Source organism: Pteropus medius, unplaced genomic scaffold, assembly GCF_902729225.1.
Source record: "Pteropus medius unplaced genomic scaffold, Ma_sr-lr_union100, whole genome shotgun sequence".
NCBI classification, from domain to species: Eukaryota; Metazoa; Chordata; class Mammalia; order Chiroptera; family Pteropodidae; genus Pteropus; species Pteropus medius.
The window spans coordinates 6977120-6983298 of record NW_024342644.1 but is presented as its reverse complement, the minus strand read 5'-3'; positions in this window follow the sequence as shown (position 1 = coordinate 6983298).

Below are 6179 nucleotides of genomic sequence, written 5' to 3'. Positions count from 1 at the left end.
TATATATATATATATACATAGTAGCTGAGTAGCTGAGTAGCTGAGGCTGGATAAACTACGGAGTGTTGAATGTCTAGTGAGGGATTGTTCTTAATTGAGAAAGCAATGGGGAGCTATCCAAAAGGTTTTGAATGATTCTCATCAAAGGTACATTTTAAGGAAAATGATTTTAAAAGCATAAACTGCTACTATTTATAAATAGATAGGTAGGTAGATAATAGATTAGATGATAGATTGGATAGATAGATAGATAGATAGATAGAGAAGTATTAACTAGTTTAAAGTGGCACATGCAGTCGTAAGTTTGAATTTGTTTTATGTCTATTTTGTATTAGTTAAAGGTTTAGCTGAAAACACAGGGACTTAAACAAGATAGAAGCTTCTGTCTGTCTCACGTGGACACTGAGCTGAGATGGCAGCTCTGTGCCAGGAATAATTAGGGCTCTTTTTATTTTGATTTGAAGAGGGAAAAGAGGAAAAGGAAGACCTATTCTTAAGAAGGTCACATTCATCACTTCTGTTCATCTGACCTTGGCCAGAGCTGAGTCTCATGGTGGCAGCCAACCCTTATAAGGAGGCCTGTTAAGGTGATCTATATTTTTGCTGGCTGTATGCCCTAGAGCAAAAGTCTATAACTACAGAAAAAGGAGTATAATTATTAGGGAATGGTCAGCAGTCACTGCCACACTTAGTGAGCATCTCTTACGAGAATGAGCAAATTTCGGTGACTCGTTTACTGCTATTAGAAAAAATTGGAACTTTCAAAATATATTGAAATATTTTTATTACTGTTCAAGTTTTTAAAAATTATTTTACATACTATAGAAAGCTAAGCAAAATTTGATAGCTTTTAACCCTATTAATAACCAAAAGAGCAGAATGCATTCTAATCCTATAATTATCTAGAAAAAATGTATTTTAAAATAAATGATATGAAAAATTATAGTTATCCATGATACACTTTTATGTCCCTAAATCTGCAAAAAATACTATTTGACACTCTGATATTAATGTTGACATTATTGATATTAGTATTTTATATTAATATTGCATATATTTTAATTTTCTCTTAATTTCCCACTAAAAAATGACAACTCATTCCCAAGTTGAAGATTTACAACTGTTTTTACCAAACTTAAAAAAACTAGCAATCAAGAGAAAATGCCTGTAACTGTGTACGGGGTGTTCCCACTTTGGTAGGTTCTGGGGGATGAGGGCGGAACTGATACACTCTCCGTGTGACAGTAACATACACTCCATAGATGAAAGCACATTTGCTGTCCTGTTCATTTTCCTGTACCTATTTATTTGATAGCTCATTAATTGCCTCAGAGCAGAGAAAACGTTTCCTTTAAGAAGGTTAAACAAAGAGTTTATTGACATAAGTGAATTGGTTGAAGAAAACATTATTAAATAAAGGACACTTATTTAAACACCAAATTAATCATTTAAAGGCAAATTAGAGGTCGTATCTCCTCCTAAGTAAATAATGTTAACCAGTAATGAGATATGCGTTTTAGATATAAGCACACTTTTTTCAGGCTTGGGCTGCTGACTGAACTGTGCCTTAGTTTTCCAAGTTTATTGCGAACATAATTACATCAACATTTTAAATTTCAATATTTTAAACTATATTCTATCCACAATGTGATGTCATTTTTCATTTTATGATTAAAAAAAAAATTTAAAGCTTCTCTTTCATCCCAGCAGAAGAGAAGACCGGTGCTTTGAGAGGAGACTCCTGCAGAGGAAGTGCAGAAGAGAAGACCGGTGCTTTGAGAGGAGACTCCTGCAGAGGAAGTGAGTTCACTCCAGGTCCTGGCTCCAGTTATGAAACTTCTCACATAGGCTGGGGCACGAGTGCCCTTGGCATTGGCAGGGCCACAGGTAGCTTTCTTATGTTTTAGCTGGCACCACATGCACAGGCCACACCCGCACCTCTTTCAGAACTCCTCTATGTAAGCTTCAGAGAATGAAGAGAAAGGCACGGGAGTTTGTTGTGGTCGAGGTAGTGCTGTCACCGAGGTTGTCTGGTATTGTAGCTTTGTATTTTTCCCTTCCTGTTGGAAAGTGTCACAACTGCCTACCCACATCCAGACACATACCTTTCTCATGGAGCCACAGGGGCAAAGTCCCATATTCAGCTTCACTGCTGGGCTCTCATGAGCCGGCCTCCTAACCACGGTGATGTTGAGTGTTGACAGGTGCCCGAGATTCACACTCCAGGCTCTTCCATTGTGAAACCAAGGCTGATGCCAGCAGCTTTGCTCCACACAGCGCTGAAGTTTCATTCGTAGCCAGACAGGAGTCAGGAAATTTAAGCTTAATCAAATCTGATGTTAGCTCACTCCATTTAGATATGACCATCAGATGTTCCAGCAGATCCCACTTTTCATCAAAAATTTTAATGTGCTGATAGGGAGGAGATGGACAAGAAGACTCCCAATGGACAACAACTTGATTTGACGTGTATTTTTTTTGAATGCTAGTTCTCATCTGATTTTTAACCCTGTTTAAGTCAATTGTTCTTGCTTATATAACTATCTTGATTTAGCATGTTTTATCAATGAATACTGCTTATATAAATTCATTGCTGCCCCGTGTTTGGGTAAGCTACAATTTTTGAAGGCATGGGACTAATTCAGGCTTTAAAGTCCAGAGATAACTCTTGGAAATACTATACAACCATCTAAGCCTCATGGTTTCCACCACATGCTAACCGGAATTATGGTCTCCTTCAACTCCCATTCTCGTCCCAACCACATTACTTTTTTTTTCTTTTTTCTTTTTTAACAGAGAAGAAAGAATCTACTTATGACAAATTGCACGTGAGAAAAGATGTATCTCTATTAAGTGGGTGGACAACATAATTTAAGATTCTATAAGCTTATTCCAAACAAATTATTTTAAGAAACAGTAAAAGGAAGATTTGGTTCAAGCAATCCTGATACTGCTCATTAACTAGGAGACAGAAAGGAATAAAATAGGACTTTTCTGATTATGTCAGGTCCTCTCTCCCACTTCCCCACTCTACACCCCTTCCTCCAACAGACATTTAGACTGACGAAGAAAGGCACTTTGTGTTTAAGGTTAATCAAGTTTCAGTACAATTTTTTTTTTTACAAACTAGAATCGCACTAATCTTTTTTTCTTGCTCTAATGTGTGGCTGTTGAAATCCTCAGCTGTGATAAATTAAGCTACTTATTAATCTAATTATCGTACATTCATCCTAGAAACTTTCATGTGACTTGAAAAGGCTATTCAACCTTTTCCCTCCCCTCCTAGAAAGGGCTCAACCTTGCACCAATTAAGATCATTCTGAAGTAAGGCTTTAAAAAAGCTTTCTCTAATCACCCAATGAAACATGGACCAGTGGAAACCAAACTCAGAGCTCTGGGAAAAAGTTTAGCATTCCTTTCTGTCTGCCAACTTTTATGGTTTCATTGCACAAGAGAGGAAGACTCCATTTTCCTATTTAGTTGTTCTTTCACTGACCTCCAAATAAAGTCCATGTAATTACTGAGCAAATAAAGTTGCAGCATGTGTTTTAAAAATCAATTGCCATTCTTGGACTATAGAAATGCAACAATACACAGATTTGCTGGAAAATGCCCAGCGCCAACCATACGAACTAAACCCTGTACTGTATCTGTATAATAGAGTAGTTTTGACCCCTAAAGCACATATTTACTATGCAGATTTTTAAAAGGGCTTTTTTTTTTAAAATGACTTATCTATTGATATTAAAATGTGCCCATCCTAACACAGGTTCAATTTAGGATTAAAAATATGTTGCAAATGTATCATATCTTAAATATCCATTCATTGCCAAATGCCTCACTTTAAAAAAAAAAGATGGCATAAATTGAACTATTTTATATTCAAATTAAACTAGCTATTAATTTGAATGCAAAGCAGCTCAAAGTACAGGATGCAATTTCAATGACAGGTTTACCCCAAGACAGAATGCAGGAGTAAGTCAACATGGGTGAGTCCAGGCAGATTGGGCCCTACTTTTGGTGCCTGGCAAACTTGCTCACTGTGAATAGTTTTTGAAGTGAAGATTAAAAGAGTGGAATTATAAAGTATAATTACATTTTATTGAAACTCTAGAAATCAGAAAAAATTCAGCAGGAAACTTTTAGTGAAACATGATGTGTTGTCATTATCATTAAAAGATAAAAGTTTCATACTGTTTTTATCTGTTTATTTGGAAGACATCCAGCCTTTACAGTTATGCAGGAAACAAAAAACGGGAATGCAGGAGTAATTATTAAAACTGTGTGATTTGTTATCTCAGCTACTGTCTTTCCAAATGGTAATACGATATCAGCAGCTGCAGACGGTGGCTGATTTCCGCTATTAGTAAACAAGTGCTTTGGAGACCTGTGTGAGGCACTTTAAGCTCGCTGCTCCCCGAAGTGCTGTCAGGCTTAACTACTAATCCATGGTATTTCAGAGCACTGGAAATTCATCTTTATAAAACCTGAACAAAAAAGGGAAAAAAGCCTGGAGGGCATGAGCTCCCTCTGGTGAGACAAATGACATGTTCATTTATTAATGAAACAATAACCCTGGAAAGAGGATCAAAGCACATTCCATCCTCACTTTACAATCCCCAATTTTCTCAGGCCAAACCATTTAATTGAGCCATGACAATGGAATACTTAATTGTTGCCTTAAAGTTTTGAAGAAGCGACTTCTTCAGCATCAATGTGCATTTCGGGATTATTATCCAAATATAATATAGCCGAATAGAAGCTGGAGGAATTTGATTCATCCTCCTTCGGGGGCCCTTTTGCAGCTGTAAAGGGGTTTTCTTGAACTTGCTCGTAGCACTCACCACAAATGCTTCTTGCCCTATCACTGCCCTCTCCTTTGCCTGAAACGTCCTGACAGGCTGCTTCTTCAGAATGAAATATCCAGCCTCATTTGTGGGTAGCTAGGTAAGATGCAGGTTCCTTTTGACTTGGCCCATTATCTGGGACATAAATGAGGAACAGAGAATTGCCAATCCCAGAACCTCCAGATTTAAGGGGTGTGGGAGTACCCAGCATGGAGCCCGTGAAGTCCGGACAGGCCCATGTCATGTGGAGTGCAAAGGGCAAATTCACCTCCCTCCCTGTGGGTTCTTCACCAATTGTGTTTGAGAGTGACCATCATGATTCTATTCCTTTAAAACTAACAAACATATATATATAATTTTTTTAATGAAAAAGCCTCAAAAGTGTTTAATTTCTACAAATTAACCCTGAATTTCACCACAGCATTCTAACTTGATATTTTTTTTGTTTATACAACATCTTTTTTAGGGTTTCCTTGACTGTTATTTTTCAAATTAAACCATACTTTCGGTAGATTCTTAAGGCTCAAAAGTGCAGAGTTCAGAAAATGCTTGCTGATTTATTGGGCAAAGAGGGCCCTGAAGATTTTATATGTAATCTCTAGGACTCACTTGTCTTGCACTTAAAACGTTCTAGGCCAGTTTGACTCTAGGTCCGCTGTTCTATCATGTGGCACCATTTGAAGTTTATAAATAGACTTCTCTTACTTTGCACCTGCTCATATTTATTCCTGGGGAGATCCTGAAGCCAGTGAAAACGAATAGTTAGAAATAAAAATTGCAAGCATGTAACATTCATGTTTCTATATTCTTGAACATCATTTATTTTATTAAGCCCATGTAAGATGAAGAATGTATTTTGAGGTAATTCTCATGGTCTATACCTAGGATCTTTCTTTCTGATGTGCTTTTGTGAACGACTTACAAAAGTCTTTCTTTTTCTCTAGGTTATTAGACTTATGAGTATTTTTTACATGAAATTTTAGTAAAGTACTTTAGAAATTTTCTATAAAGAAATTTTTATTATAAGGCTATCAATTTGAAAAAGTTTCATTTAGCTTGAGCTCTTCTTCATAAGATTTTCTGCAGTATAATTGTTTCGGTTGCACACAGGGGAATAATAGTGATTCAAAGCATGTAGTGCCACTCTACACAAGTCCTCTGAGAGAACATGACAACCTCCAATTCAACAATCATAGTAGAGACTGGCCTAAGATGGAGAAGGGAATGTTAAATGGAATGTCTATATCTTCAGGAAACAATTATTTTTCCGATCTCCCCTTTTGATTATCTTGTATCCCTAAATATAGAACATTTATTAAAATATAAACATAT